Source organism: Lycium ferocissimum, chromosome 6 (genome assembly GCF_029784015.1).
Source record: "Lycium ferocissimum isolate CSIRO_LF1 chromosome 6, AGI_CSIRO_Lferr_CH_V1, whole genome shotgun sequence".
Lineage (NCBI taxonomy): Eukaryota > Viridiplantae > Streptophyta > Magnoliopsida > Solanales > Solanaceae > Lycium > Lycium ferocissimum.
Genome location: NC_081347.1, coordinates 30,477,475 through 30,494,960, shown reverse-complemented (window position 1 = coordinate 30,494,960; position 17,486 = coordinate 30,477,475). Strand labels below are relative to the sequence as shown.

At 39.3% G+C, this 17,486-nt stretch overlaps 1 long non-coding RNA gene across 1 annotated transcript; it reads left to right on the top strand.

Annotated features, from left to right (window-relative positions):
- Positions 1-13,508: 13,508 nt before the first annotated feature.
- On the top strand, positions 13,509-17,281 carry LOC132060757 (uncharacterized). The gene is made up of 3 exons (XR_009416009.1): positions 13,509-13,645; positions 14,502-14,591; positions 14,879-17,281. It is a non-coding gene; the product is annotated as an uncharacterized LOC132060757 (long non-coding RNA).
- The last annotated feature ends 205 nt before the right edge of the window (positions 17,282-17,486 follow it).

Here is a 17,486-nt window from a genome sequence, read left to right as displayed (position 1 = left end):
TCCCCCAAACCACCCCTTGGGATCTACACTTTCGCCCTATAAAGCTTCATACGGTGCCATTTGAATGCTATAATGATAGCTATTATTATAAGCAAATTCAATGAGTGGAAAATGATCATCCCAATTTCCTCCAAAATCTATCATACATGCTCGTAACATATCCTCAAGAATCTGAATGGTGCGCTCAGCTTGTCCATCAGTCTGTGGATGAAATGCTGTGCTAAGGCTCACTTGAGTCCCCAAACCCTCTTGGAAGGAATTCCAGAAATTAGCTGTAAACTGGGTACCTCTATCGGAGATAATAGATACTAGAACGCCATAAAGTCGCACTATCTCTTTAACATAGAGCTTTGAATAATCTTCTGCTACATACGTCGTTCTGACTGGCAAGAAATGAGCTGACTTGGTGAGTCTATCCACAATCACCCATATGGAATCATACTTACGTCGAGAACGGGGTAAACCTATAATAAAGTCCATGTTAATCACTTCCCATTTCCAAGTTGGGATTTCTATAGCTTGCAGCGATCCGCCCGACTTTTGGTGCTCTATTTTCACTTGTTGACAATTGGGACATTGGGCTACAAATTCTGCATATCTTTCTTCATCCCATTCCACCAATACATGGATTTAAGATCATTATACATTTTTGTTGCTCCGGGGTGGATAGAATAACGGGAACAATGAGCTTCTCTCAATATCTGGTGGCGCAAACCTGCCACATTAGGAACACATAACCTGCCTCGACATCGGAGAACTCCGTCTCCTATAATCTCAAATGATGACTCCTCTTTCGAGGAGTGTATCTCTGTACTGCACTAGCATGGCATCTTCGTATTGTCGCTCTTTCACTTCTACCACTAGCGGCGAAACTGTTGAATTCTGAATGGTAGTTCCCCTGCTACCTGAGTCCACTACTTTAACTCCTAGGCTAGCTAGCTGCTGGAGCTCACGAGTCATTTATCGTTTCTCTGATCGTACACCACATAAACTTCCCATAGATCTACGGCTAAGGGCGTCAGCCACAATATTTGCCTTTCCGGGGTGATGTAGAATATCAACATCATAATCTTTTAACAATTCTATCCATCGTCGCTGCCGCAAATTTAACTCTTTTTGCTTGAAGATATACTAAAGGCTCTTGTGATCTGTATAAATGTCTACATGAACACCATATAAATAATGTCTCCATATCTTTAATGCATGAAGTACTGCGGCTAATTCAAGATCTTGGGTTGGATAATTCTTTTCATGTTTTCTTAATTGCCTTGAAGCATATGCAATCACCTTGCCATGTGTTACACCTCAGAAAATTTTTCGTTGATGTACAGTGAATAGGCTAATGAAGAGCACGAAGTCTATGATGTTCCAATAAGTGAGAAATAGCATTTGATGATTCTAATTAAGATTTCCAAAGACATTGGAAGTGGGAGACCAAAAGTTGTTAAGGAAAACAAGAGTTACGTCATGCGTCGGGAAAGATTTACGAGTATCAAAGTAACGGTGATTTAATGAAGTTTTGGGGAAGAGTTGTAACATCCCTTAGATTGGTAATGAAGTGTTAAACAAGTGTTAAGAAGGTTCCGTAAGGATTGGAGATCAAACGAAGTGACGAGAACAAGTTCAGTGGCTGGTGGGTTATACGGCTCATTATACGGACCGTATAAAGTTATACGGACCGTATAATGGACTGTAGGACCATCACAGCGAACAACCTTCACTGGTGGAATTATACGGTCAGTTATACGAACCGTATAAATTTATACGGCCCGTATAATGGACCGTATAATGGTTCTAGTGAAGGGTGAGCGGAAGGATCTTTTTACGGTCACTTATACGGACCGTATAAAGTTATACAGACCGTATAAGTATCCGTATAACGACCGGACAGATCAGAAGACTGAGTTAATAAAAAGGGGACCAACTTCATTATTTCATTTCCACATTCCACACCTTCTCTCTAAAACTCTCTAGGATATTTCTCCCACATAAATTCAAGAGATATTAGTGGTCATTTACACCAAGTTAAGTGAGTCAAGTATGAGAAGCCCATTAAAGTTCATCCAAAGTAAGAAATCCAAGTGAAGGAAAACTAGGTTTTGCTCAAGTGTGGAAATTTGAGGTTCAATCCTACACCATCTAAGGTAAGTTTTATGGCATCTCCATGTTATTTGAAGTATTTGGAAGTTGAGACACTTGGATTGCATGAGGGAATAGGGAATAAATGTGTGAATAGTAACACCTTTGAAGAAATGTTTGGAACGAGTTATGATTCTTGATACTTTATGAATATAATCATATTATAGATGATATTGAGAGTATGGAAACCGACATTGTATGTAAATGAACGTATTGTCAAGATATGACTATGAATATGGATGACTTGAAGTAAATTGTGAAGTAAGAGTAATGTAGATGACTAAAAGCTATCGTGATGATATTGTGAACATTATTATTGATGTTTGGGAGTTGGTATGTAATACGAGGGAAGTAGTATAAATAAAGGAGATGCTGTCCGATTTTCTCTAGAATTGGTCATGAATGCTAAGCTATCTATCATCTAATATGAGTATGCACTTCAATGAAGGTAGAACGTGAGCTTTGAAGAAGCACGTACAAGCGATAGAATAGTTGCACGTAAAAGGTATGTAAGGCTAACCCTTCTTTCATAAGGCATGGTTCTTTGGCCCAATGTTCATCCTCTTATGAGTTCATGATACTCTCTAAAGATCCTAGCTGGAAGCTATTAAGCTAACGACGCTCAAATGATATGATTGTGCCAAGTCCCTTATGTGATGAGTAGTACTCCACGGATAGGAAGTAATGAATGACGATAGTAACAAGATTAAGGATAGATATGAGCTTGTGTGTATGTATGCCCATGTGAGGCTATTGCGAACCCCGAGCTTATATGGCCAGGTAGAATACGATGAATATGTATATCTATATATAACGACGCGCGCACACCACTGCAGTTGGGTACGAATAACACTGAGCCTTGGTAGGGCCAGATACGTATGACACTGAGCCTTGGTAAGGTCGGGTACGTGAAACACCAAACATTCGTGGTCGGGTACGCAATATAATAGCTATTTATATGACATCTATATGATTACAATTATGCTATGTATATGACATCTATACGAGTACGATTATGCTATGTATATGACATCTATATGAGTACGATTATGTTATGTATGCGACATCAATAAGAGCATGAATATGTTAAGACCATGTAAGTGCTATGATGATGATGCCATTATCTCCCATCTTATGTTATCTCATATGTTATCCGTTACACTTTCGTATTGATATTGATCATGCTTTACATACTCAGTACATTCTCCGTACTGACGTCCTTTTGTTTGTGGACGCTGCGTCATGCCCACAGGTGGCTAGGGAGACAAACTTGATCCATAGCTGTATTTTCTCAGGGACTGCATAGCGGAGCTCCATTTCATTCGGAGCTGCAACTTTTGGTATAGATTCTTTTATGTATATATTCATGGGAACGGCGGGGTCCTGTCCCGCCCATATGTTATGATATGATGTATCCTTCCTAGAGGCTCGTAGACATTGTGTATATGGTTAGATATGCTCGGCCTTGTCGGCCTATATTTTAGGATGTTGTTTTGATCGCCTCATCGGTGCATGTACATTTATATGGGCATAGATATGTTGTTGCCCAATGAGATTAGAACGATGAATGAAAAGTATGATATGATTATGTGGCTCACCTAGAATGTGATGTATAAGTATGTTAAGGGTGCCCGGGTGGGCTAGCACCGGGTGCTCGTCGCGGCCCCAAGCTGGGTCGTGACACCATGTTGCATCAATACACGGCCTAGCCCAACGCCCGAAGCATCGCAATAAACAACATAACCTTCCAATCCTCCGGAAGTGTCGGGACTGGGGCACCAACTCGTCCCTTAGCTCTTGAAACTACGTTCACAAGACCGTCCATTGAAACTTTGCCGATTTCGGGTCAACTTTGTAAGTGGTGCGAAATAGAAGAAAAACCTCCAACAAATCTTCGTAATAACCTCGCTAAGCCCGGTAAAAGTCGCGTACCTCCGTAGGAGTTGTAGGCCTTGGCCAAGTCTTTACGGCCTCTATCTTTTGGCTATCTACCCGAATTCCATCGGCTGAGACAATGTGCCCAAGAAATGTCACTGAGTTCAACCAGAACTCACACTTAGAAAATTTTGCAAATAACTCTCGAGTCTGAAGAACTCTGAGGACAGTACGCAAATGATCCGCATGTTCTATCTCGGATCTGGAATACACCAAGATGTCGTCGATGAACACAATCATGAACAAATCTAGAAAGGGCCTGAACACATCATTCATTAAATCCATAAACACTGCCGGTGCATTAGTTAGCCCAAATGACATTACCCGGAACTCAAAATGGCCATATCTTGTTCTGAAAGCTGTCTTAGGGATATCTTTCTCCCTAACTCTCACTTGATGATACCCGGATCTCAAGTCTATGTTGGAAAATCATTTGGCGCCTTGTAATTGGTCAAACAAGTCATCGATCCTTGGAAGAGGATATTTATTCTTAACTGTCACTTTGTTCAATTGCCGATAATCAATGCACATTCTCAAAGAGCCATTGTTCTTTCGGAAAAACAATACGGGTGCTCCCCACGGGGATGAACTAGGCCTATTAAAGCCTTTCTCAAGGAAATCTTTCAATTGCTCCTTCAACTCTTTCAGTTCTGCGGGAGCCTTTCTATAAGGAGGAATAGATATAGGCTTAGTGTCTGGCAACACATCAATAGCAAAATCAATCTCCCGCTCGGGAGGAAGGCCTGGAAGCTCTTCCGGGAATACATCCGGAAATTCATTCACTACGGGAACTGACTGAAGAGTCGGCGGTTCAGCTTCTACATCTTGAACTCAAACTAGATGATAAATGCAACCTTTTGTAATCATTTTCCTTGCCTTTAGATAAAAAATAAACCTACCCTTTGGTGACGCCGTGTTTCCTTTCCATTCTAAAACGGGTTCTCCCGGAAATTGGAAGCGAACCATATTCATTCTACAATCGACATTGGCGTAGCAAGAAGCCAACCAATCCATGCCCATAATAACATCAAAATCCACCATTTTTAACTCATGCAAGTTAATCATAGTACGACGATTACAAATCACAATTACACAATTTCTATATACTCGGCTAGCTATTACTGATTCACCCACGGGTGTAGACACCTCAAAAGGTTTAATCGACTCCGGTTTGATTCTAAACCGACCCGCAATATACGGAGTAACATATGACAATGTGGAGCCGGGATCTATCAAAGCATATACATCATGAGAAAGTACCGATAATATACCTGTGACCACATCAGGAGAAGACTCGAGATCTTGGCGTCCAGCCAAAGCATAAATACGGTGCTGAGGACCGCTAGAACTGGGGACTCTCCCCCTGCCTCTACCACGGCCAACTGGCGCGTGTGAACCTGGCCCCATAGGGCGTGTAGATGCTGAAGATCCGGCTACTGACCCTGAAGGCTGGGTCCTACCTCTGCCACTAACTGAGGGGCAATCACGCATAACATGGCCTGGTCGACCGCATGAATAGCAAGCGTCGGAGCCCAATCTGCACGGACCCCAATGTAACTTCCCACACTGGGAGCATCGTGGTGCGGGTGGCCTCGCCTGACCCGAATCACCTCTGAACTGAGATCCCGAAAAGCTCTGACTCAGCCCGGGATGAGTACCGTAGAGGCGCACTAGTCATAGAATAGCCCGAATGTCTAGAAGACTGCGGTCTGTGCCCACCTCTAAACTCACTCATTGGACCCGAAGATCTAGCCCTCTTGCTATGCCCTCTAGCGTGCTCACTTCTTTGTTGTTGCAAGCTTTCTTCTAAATTTTGAGCATGGGCTTGGATGCGTGCAATATCCATATTGTCCTGAAGGGATGCGTCAAACATCTATCCATCAAATGTGGCCCTAGGCCTTTCACAAACCTGTGCACTCGGTCACCCAAATCCGTCACCATGGCCGAAACATACCTAGCCAAGGAATTGAAGCGGAGACTATACTATAGAGCACTCATGCTCCCTTGCCTCAAATTTAGGAACTTATCGGCTCTAGCTCGCCGAACTTTGGGGGCAAATAATGTCGAAGAAACGCATCTACAAACTCTTGCCATACTGGGGAGGTGTATTGGCCCCCGTGAAGCCATCCAAACCGTGTACCAACATACCGCAACATCCCTCAATCTATAGGACGCTAGCTCTACCGATTCGGTGTCTGAAGCATGTATCAACCGAAGCGTCCTCATCATATCGTCAATGAAATTCTGAGGGTCCTCTTCCGGCTTTGATCCAAAGAATTTCAAAGGGTTCAAACCAATAAAGTCACGGGCTCTTGCACTAACAGCCCCATCACCTTGCCCTGAACTTGACCTCTGAGTCTGGGCCGCAACCAATTGAGTCAGTAAATTAATGGCCTCTTTTACATCTTGGCCTGAAGCATTCGGTGGAGGGAGGTCTGAGGTGCCGGAGGCGGGAGGCTCCCTCACGCTCCTCTAGTATAGGCACTGATTGGGAAGACTGAGATTGAGCCGCGCTTTGGGACTCACTTTCTTCTACTACCGGTGGCGGTGCTCTTTCAGCCCGCTTTTCTGCCACCGTCTTGCCCTTTTGGGGCCGCTTTGAAGGCTTTCTCTTTCTGAGCATTTCGAAATACACAACACATCGTTAAGTAACAAGAAGTTCTTACCTCATAGCTCTATCGCACGATTTCTTATGAAGAAAGAAGGTCATTCATTCCTAAAATGTCCAGACTTCTTGTTTATAAGTGTGGCGCGCAACACACCATAACCAAGACTCTACTAGACACGGCTCGTAGACACACCCTAGGACTGAACTGCCCTGATACCACTTTTGTCACGATCCAACTTGAGGGCTGCGATGAGCACCCTGTGCTAGCCCACCCGGGCACCCTTAACATACTTATACATCACATTCTAGATGAGCCACGTAATAATATCATGCTTTTCATTCATCATTCTAATCTCATTGAGCGACAAACATATCTATATCATTGATAACATCAATGCTCATATAAATGTACATGCGCCGACGGGGCGATCATACAACATCCCAAAATATAGGCCGACAAGGCCGATCATATCTAACCATATACACAATGTCTACGAGCCTCTAAGAAGGGTACATTATATCATAACGTATGGGCGGGAAAGGACCCCGCCGTGCCCATGAATATATACACAAAAGAATCTATACCAAAATTTGTACCCCAAACGAAAATGGAGCTCGCCATGTAGTCCCCGAGAAAATACGACTATGGAGCCGAGTCCGTTCCCCGGCCACTGGCGTGGCATGACGCAGCGTCCACAAAAAGGACGCGCACGAAGAATGCACCGAGTATGTAAAGCATGATCAATATCAATATGGAAGCGTAATGGATAACATATGAAATAACATAAGTCAGTAGATAAAGCATCATCATCATAACACTTTCGCTTCCCATGGGACGTTCCATTTCTATTTCGTACTCGCGTACATACATTCATATTCTTGCTCATTTACCTTTCGTATCTACTTTCATATTCGTATTCACATCTCCTTTCATACTCATGCTCATATCATATACATTGCATATTCATATCCCTTACTTGGCACTTACATAGTCTTAACATAATCGTACTCTAATGGATGTTATATACATAGCATAATCGTATTCATATAGAGGTCATATACTTAGCTTATCCGTACTCATATAGATGTCATACATATAGCTTATTCGTACTCATATAGATGTCATACATATAGCTTATCCGTACTCATATAGATGTCATACATATAGCTTTTATATAGCTTACCCGACCACGAAGGTTCGGTGTTTCACGTACCTGGCCCTACCAAGGCTCAGTGCCTGGCCCTACCAAGGCTCAGGGTGGTTATTCGTACCCAACTGCAGTGGTGCGCGCGCGTCGTTATATATAGATATACATATTCATTATATTCTACCCGGCCATATAAGCTCGGGGTTCACAATAGCCTCTCATGGGCGCACATACATATATACATGTACATAACTATCATATTCTACCCGGCCATATAAGCTCGGGGTTCACAATAACCTTTCGTGGGCACACATACATACTAGCTCATATCTATCTCTTAGCCTTCTTACTGTCGTCATTCATAACCTTCTATCCTTAGAGTATTACTCGTCGTATAAGGAATTTAGTACAATCATATCATTTGAGCATCATTAGCTTAATAGCTTCTTGAGCTAGGATCACTAGAGAATATCATGAACTCATAAGAAGATGAACATTTGGCCAAAGAACCATGCCTTACGAAAGAAGGGTTAGCCTTACATACCTTTCGTGCAATTATTCTATCACTTGAGCGTTCTTCTTCAAGGCTCACGTTCTACCTTCATTGAAGTGCATATTCATTAGATACTAGATAGCTTAGCATTCATGACTAATTCTAGAGAAATTTGGGCAGCATCTCCTTTGTTTATACTACTTCCCTCGTATTACATATCAACTCCCAAACTTCAACAATAACGTTCACAATATCATCACAATAGCTTTTAGTCATCTACATTACTCTTACTTCACAATTCACTTCAATATTCCATATTCATAGTCATAACTCGACAATACGTTCATTCACATACAATATCATTTTCCACACTCCCAATAGCATTTATAACATGATTATATTCATAAAGCATCAAGAATCATCACTCGTTCCAAACGTTTACTCAAAAGTGCTACTATTCACACATTCATGACCCATTTCTTATATTCTTTCGTAATCCAATTGTTTCAACTTCCAAATAATTTAAACAACATGGAAACATCATAAAACTCACCTTAGATGGTGTAGGATTGAACCTTGGTTGCATATACCTCACTTGAGCCAAACCCTAGATTTTCCTTCACTTGAATTTCTTGCTTTTGATGCCCTAGAAGTGTTAGAGAGAAGTAGAGAGATGTTGGAAATGAATAAATGAAGTTGGGAACACATTTAAAGACTTGAAACATTTCAGTCCGTCGGGTGTTCCACGGACTATTCCACGGTCCGTGGAACCCAAAGGTGGTCCGTGAAAATGGTCGTGGTTCATGACCCGGTCGAGCTTGGCTTCTCTGCGGGGCGGTTCCACGGACCCATCCACGGTCCGTGGAACACACCGCTGGCCGTGGAACCGGCCGTGAAACTCACCTGCCACACCAAGTTCGTTCCCGTCGTCTCGTTTGATCTCCAATCCTTATGGAACCTTCTTAGCACTTTTTATCACTTCATTAACAATCTAAGGGCGTTATAACTCTTCCCCAACACATCATTAAGTTGTCATCAACTTACTACTCATAAATCCTTTCCGATACTTATCGTATACATGTCCTTCTCTTGGCAACTTTCTCATCTAACATCAAATGTCTTTCAAATCTCATTTAGAATCATCAATTGCTATTTCTTACTTATTGAAACATCGTATACTTCATATTCCTCATTAGCCTATTCACTGCGCATCAACGGAAAATTTTCTGAGGTGTAACAAGGCATCACAAGCCTTCATAGATATGATTGTCAAAGGGGAGTATCTGCGACTAGTGAGAGGCTTTTTAAGGAGCAGCTTCAGCCTTAGTACAACTCCTTTTTTATCTTGTCAATAAAGTGCCGATTCTAAGGTCTGAAAGGAGATGTATGGCCTCTGTTGCGGACCTGGTCCTTCTCGAATCCCTAGCAACTTTCAATCTGTTAGTCTGCCTGCTCTTATAATTGAGCATATGATCAAAGTGGTTAATGCTAGATAGGGAAAGCATGGTCTCCCATATGGATTTTTCTTGACTTAGGTTTTTAGTACTTGCATGTTAAGACTGTTAAGGCTACTATAGGGACTAGAAAGCAGATGGTCGCCATGGGAACTTTAGAGGAATGTGAGTGTTTGGAAAAGAAGGGAGGTATTGGCAGCAATTCAATCATTTCTAGCCTGGTTGAGGCTCAAGAGCAGGCCACTATAGAAATTGAAAGGCTCTAAGCTAAGAATGCCATCTTGAAAGCACAGCTGGCTTCAAAGGCACAAGAACCTGGTCCCGGTAATGAAATGGCGATTTTTAATGCTGCGTTAAGGCTGAAAATGCTGAGTTGAGACAAAAGCTTGATGTGCTACGTGATCAAATGATCTAGGATCAGAAGGCTTCCAGTGAGAGATGTGATAAACTCCCCAAGGCTTTCGCTCCTTAGTTCCTTCCTAGCTTTTCTTCAATCTCTATGTCCCTTTAGCCCATTCCTCTCCTGTTAAATCCCTATTTTGTTTACTCCTATACTTTTGATGATATTGGTACTTTTGACATTTTAATTATCATTGCTTGTGCTGTTTTGACTGCTAATTTTTTGCTATGCTTAATGGTTACTATTTCATGGGCATTTACTCTGGATTATGCAATGCTTTCTATCTGTTGATTCTTGTTTTTGCTCATGTTGTGTTGCCCCAGTGACCATGAGTTAATATCACTGAACTTCTTTATGCTTGTGCCACTTATATAACTCATTTCGATGATGCCAAAAGAGGGACAGTTTCTGGGGGGAATTGGATTGATATGCTGATATGTTGATGCTGAAAGTTCCAAGGGTAAAATTCAAATGAAATAGATGTTAACATGTTATTTCAAGTTGATCCACAGGGGGAACTAGTAGGGAACCTGGTTCTCAGGGGGAATTTCATTTATGGGTTTGTCATCATCAAAAAAGGGGAAATTGATAAGTTATGCCATTTTGTGTTTTGATGATTTGACAAACACTTGAGGGACCTGGTTCTCAATTACGTCCCTTTAATGTCATATAGTTAAAGCACTACAGCTATAAAGCTCGATCGCACTCTTGTTCCGGGTGACCGCAACAAGACAGCCACCGCAATCGGCAGCTTTGCTAAAGGCCAAACCTGTGGCTAAAGGCCAATATCAAAAGATGAAATGTCCCTATCCATGGTTATATGCTTCTCACATGCTCCCCAATACATATAGAACATGTTACAAGGTTTAACCTAACACATGCAAATCAGAAAAAGATATTCTCTCAAGTGTAGCCGCCACTGTTCTCTAGGTGCTCTCAAGAACAAAAGCTTCATCAAACTCAAGGACCAGATCCCAACAACTGAAGATGTCTTAATTCATAGGTTTGTTTAGTCTTTTGTCTTTTGGTTCTCCATTAGTAATCTTACACTACTTTCAAGAATTGTTATTGTAGGAAGTTTCTCAACCTTTGTTATTTTGTTGTCTTGGCTAGAGTTAGTCAAAGGCAGTAGTTTTCTTGGCTAGAGTTAGTCAAGGGTAGTTGGTTACTTGGCTAGAGTTAGTCAAGTGTTGTAGCTTACAATAGAGCTATTATGAGGTGTGAGGGTTTAAGAGTTTTAATTCCTAGGTTGCAAAGGTTGTAATCTGAAAGTTGATCAGTTAGTAAAGTTGAAATCTTACTCCGGTGGGTCGTGGTTTTTAATCCCTTGAGCAAGGATTTTTTCACGTAAATATTTTGTCTCATTTACTTTCTGTTGTGTACTCGAGGGAACAGATAGAGAACCTGGTTCTCTATACTGTTTGGTGGAATCTTAGTTTCTATCACAGGTAGTGGTCGAAGCCAAGCGAGTGACCATGGCTGGTTGGGTTGAAACCTCATTTCTACTCAGATGAGTTTCCTTTTGAACTTCTGGACCATACAACTCTCTTGACAAGAATGGGAAACCTTTTGTATTTGGCCAAACCCCATACGACCCTTGTGGTCAGCAAGATATTTCAGTGAAACAACTTAATTAACAACATGTTTGGCCTAGCAGTTTTGAAGCCAAAAATGTATTATTATTTTTTTAAAAGAATATTTTTTTTTTAAAAGAATATTTTTTTTTTGGATATTTGAGGTGTTTAGCCAATTAGTAAAACTGTTTTTAAGTAGAATCATGAACAATTTTTCTACAGTTGGGGCAGAAGCACAAATATATTTTTTTTCAAGACAAAAATATCCCTACCATAAATACATATTTACCAAGTATATCCCTCATTAATCCATTAATTTTTAATTAAGAATTTTTGTGTTGAATTTTAATTTGTGGAATAATTTTGAATTTTATTTTGATTGTAGTTTTTTAGTATATTAAATCATCGTGTTGATATTATATCAATATTTAATATTTATTCTTTATTTATCATGTCTTATTAACTGAAAAATTATATGTTAAATTTTAATTAGATAGAAGTAAAAACTTATTTGAAGTCTTCCATAACAGATATTTAAAATAATTTCTCTCTGTAAAATAATTTTGATAGTAAACGTTTATTGATACTTGTCCTTTTTCGTAATTTGACACTCAAAAAGCACTTTTTCAAGAAGATTAGTCCAACACGATTTGTTTATTAAAAAGCAGTCAAAAGCGCTTTTCAGATGAATTCGCCAAACACAAACCGTTTCTCACTAAAAGTACTTTAAAAAAAAAAACTTTTCTCAAAATAAACAGTTTTTAGTCGTTAGGCCAAAAGCCTTTTACACACTCAGACTATATTGAAGTTGTTATGATTATACGCTTTCTAGACAATCAACTAAAATTAAAAAGTATATATAATACACTCGCAGTTGACCTGTCATAATTAAAAGAGGACATGTGGCATTTGGTGCAAAATAATAATTTTAAAATAAATGTAAGAAAAAACTATTTAATATAACAAATAAATTTTAAGTAAAAACTAATATTTCAAAAAAGGAAAAAAAATCTATTTTCTAAACCCTACACATTATTAACACTAAAAACACATTTACCTAAAGACTCCCCACGAAGACCCGAAGACAATCCCAAAATTTTCATAAAATAAAGTAACCCATTTTAAATCTTCAAGCTTTCTAAAGAACCCATTAATGGTGTTTTGATGAGCTCCTTTGATTTTCTTTTTCTTTTTATTAAGCGAGAGAGCACGAAATTGGGTTCGTTTATGGAATTGAGTTTGTTTATGGTAAAAATTGTATTAAAAGGTAAGAATAGTGGCAACATTGAAGGTGTGGAAAGAAGATAAAACACATGATTTTAGAACCTACATTGAAGGAATTTAAGCTTAGGAAATGGCTGGGGAAAAGGGGAAGAAGAAGAGCAAAAATAAAATAAAAACTGACTAAATAAAGTCGTTCACGCGCCACTAATAAGTGTATCACACTCACTATGCCAAGTCAGCAAAAAATGTCTAAGTGGCACAGTCGGGACCTACCATAGGTGTCAAATGAAACAAGTCTTAGTTGAGGTGTCTAAGTGAAAGATATTGGTGACCACAAGGGGCCCCCGATGGGTTTGGACTTTGTAATTTTTGGGTAGAACATGTGTATTATAATGAAGCGTCAAATTTAATTATATAATAAGAGTGAGCCCTTGGTATGACCAAGGGCATTCCCATAAATTAATTGATGCTTGGGGTTATTTCTATGTTCCACACATCTGTTTTTTATGTTCCCATGTGGTGCGGTGCTGTAAGAAAACTCCCTTTCCATTCACTTTTATACCTTTTTAGTAAAGTAAATATACATTTGGCTATTTCACTGGTTTACGGAAAATCTTCTTCCTTCATAGAAGAATTGTGGAAAAAGCCCCTTTCTTCAGAGAAGAAAAAAGTCTTGCTTCGTTTCTTCTTCTTCTTTTTCTTTGTTTGCTTAGTTTTCTGGTGGTGGGTTTACTTCTTCTTCCTTTCCATCTTCTCTTTATGAATTTTACCGGTGTTTTCCCTTATGAATTTTATGGTGTATTCCCTTATATTAGAAATTAGAAAAGACCAAGCTCCAAAAAATTTAATTGAAGCAAGATCGAAACACATGCATGATTCAAAAAATCAGAGGAATAAAGAAATTTATGAAAATAGAAATTATAAAATTTTGCAATGAGAAACCCAGTTGAAGAATACAGTGTTATTGTAGGTAAATTTGGTGATTATACGAAAAGAGGGAAAAAATGAAATTACACAACATGCATGTTGAAAATCCAGTGGAAAACTGCTAAAAATGTGTTCTAGGAACCGGTGGCGGAGGTAGGGAATCGACGGTCATAGTGTTTGTCTAAGACAATGGCTTTTGTCTGGTTTTAGAGTTTTAAAATGGGAGGACTTAAATGAGAGGAGAGTAAAGGAATAAAAAAGGCACATTCAGTAGAGTCAACTTGGAATCCTATCGGACAATGGCTCAATATAAAGGAAGATGGAAGATATTATTTACCCGTAAATGAAACAATACTAACGAAAATGTGTTCGCCGAGTTTAAAACTGCTAAAATCGATAAAGATTTCAACGTACCTAATTTTTCCTCTCTGAAATTGAAAATCTAAGCTTGAGTTTTTGCCATACATGTATCTGATACTGAAATTTATGGATTTTGGTCTGTTATGATTTTTGCTTACTTCTTCTTCCTCTTTGCTGCATTTCAGATTACTTTGTTGACTTTCAATATAGCAATACTGATCATTTGTTTAATTCAACAGGAAGATAAGGGTCGGCCACTTTGGATTCCGCAAGATTTTCAAAGTCAAATTTCCTCAAGAGAAGAAAGCAGGAAAATACTTTGATTGATAGTGGTAAGTTCTCGATTTCTTTCATCCTGTATGTTTAGTTATAATGCTCAATATTTGCTCCTTTTATTCTACGTTATGGTAAATTGACACGTGTGCTTTAAGATCAAATTAAACATTAAGATTGAGAAAATTTCATCTCTAACAAAATAACTCTATTAAACACTTGACATCAGATGCCTGACAACAAAAGAAAGATGGCCGTAACCCAAATTAGGCAGACAAGTGAACGTTCATGTCTCTCTGCTAAAAATAGTGAAAGAAACCTTAGACGCCATATTTCTTACCAGGAAATGCCAGCTAAACAAAAGGAAGCTCTGCTAGAATGACATCGCGTAGACTATTCTGCAAGAATGAGTCGTCTTTCTCCTTCAAACATGATTCCATTGCCGACTACTAGCTTCATTAGAGACGGACTTTCTGCTCCTTCTGCCAAGAAACAACCAACTCAATGTGTCAGTGTGTATGAAATAGGTTAGCATAAATTAACTTTTAGAATTTAAAAGTATAGCTAGATAGTTATTCACTAGACGCTCATACATTCAATCTTATAGGATTAACATCCGGAATATGTAATCACTGTTCTGACTTACACCAATCGCCACTAACTATCAGTGGTCTTTTTGTACCAAACTGTTACATTACTTATTCCATCCTTTTAGGTTTGACTCTTACTAAACTAGACTAGGATTCTGTAGGGCGCAAATCAACACCGATGGGTTGTTAGACTATCAAATAACTACTTTGTAGTCCTTCTGTTTTAAAGAAAGTTCCAAACTGCAAATTTTGTTAAGCTAGGAGATTTTAATATGACCTTCCTACCTTCTATTATAGTAAAGGTTCAGTGAAATTAGTTTCACACCAGTTACCTTCCGAGTTAAAAAGCCTTTACTTTGGTGTCACTGATGAATCCAATCATTTTCGTACTTATATAAGAACATACAATAACATGTTTGCATTTACTTCACTTGGAGTAAAGTAAAATAAGGAATTAGCAACAAGAACTCAAGGTATCTATACCTTTAAAGTTCAAGGACAGACGTACCATTTTATAAACAACCTCATTCCCACCAATAATGAATCAAGAAACTTATAGCTTTATTTTTGTGACAATGAGAATGATATGGTTAACAAAATGGCCTTTTCAAAAAATCTGAACAGATCGGTTATTGTAAAGTTGGTAGACATTCTAAAAGTTAATCTATACTCTATGTTTCCGAAATCTTTAGCGGGCACTCCAAACCTGTCTAATTTCTACATCGCACTTAAATGTGATTCTTCCTTGTACTAACGAACATACAATTTACCCAATGTCTCAGAAGTTGCAGCTATGTAGGTTGACTACTACTCAAATAATACTATGTTGACACCGCATATTCGAATTTCCACCAATGCAATAGTAGCCAATTGGTACGCTATCATTATGGTTGTTATGACCCATTACAATATCCTTTGTTGTTTCCCTACGGAGAAAATGAGTGACACTGTGGCATCCAAAAATTTGTGCAAAAACTATCACGACCCATTTTCACTAAGTCGTACGGGTACCTACCTTTCCCACGTTGGTAGGTGAACCCTTATCCCAACAATCATAAAACACAAATAAAGCGGAAGAAGATAAAATAGCGTAAGTCTCAATGATAATAATATAAAGAAATGCGGAAGTAATGGGAATCCAACTCCAGTATCTGGTCTGGTCGTACAAGAGCATCTACCAAATACTACAAGTCTGAATAATACATAATATCTCAAAAGATGTCTTGAAATGGATATAAGACATAAATAGTAAGAAGAGTCTTCAGGCAGCGAACATCCTCATGCTCACCCTGAAGAGACTCGAATCAGTAATCCTCGAATATCAACCACGAGGGGTAGAAGTAGATCCAACCTGATCCTCTGCATTCATAAAGAATGCAACACGTGCGGGTCAGTACAAACAACAAGTATTGGTAGGTATCATAGGCCGACTAAGACTACCTAACGTATATAAAGATGACAAAGCAAGATAAACATGTAAAGCAATAAGGTACAAGTTAACACGAATCCATAACCACAGTACAAGTCATCACCTATGTTATAGAATATAAACCCAACTATGCCAAGTATCAGTATAACAATTCCGAACCACAGTATCACAATCATATCACAACGAGTCATCACCTATGTTATAGCGTCTAAACCCAACTGTGCCAAGTCTCAGTATAACCATTCTGAACCAATGTATCACAATCATATCACAATGAGTCATCACCTATGTTATAGCATCTAAACCCAACTATGCCAAGTCTCATTATAACTATTCCGAATAGTACATCACAATCACATCACAACTATGTCACGTAAAACCAAAAGGCACAATGCTATGCAATGAAATATGTAATATGGATGCAATGCCAATGCAGTCTTTGTACAACATGTCCCGAACGGAATACCTCCACGTCTCAATGATCTTGACCCATGGGGAACCCGCGAAGTCCATATACCACTCGTCCCGGCAACAACCTCGGCGACGAGCACTCTCGATCCCGACAAGAGACCTCAGGCATCGAGCACTAATTCATTCCTGGAAAGAGACCTCGGGCAACATACACTCATTTAGTTCCGGTAAATTATCTCGAATCACGGACTCTCATCTTTCTTTTACGCTCTCCAGCAAAGACCTCGGAGGCTACACTCTCTCACTTATCATCATCAGGACCATAACCATGCAATATATATGTTTCATAGAAATGAGTATGAATACGATGCAATATAATATCAACAACCAATTCAATCCCAAACAGTACCACACATGGCACACAAGTAATATCAATAATAAGGCTACATAATGAGCCACAATGGAATCACAATTCTCATCTCAATATCAATCAAGTAAGTACCGCAATATCATAGCCATGA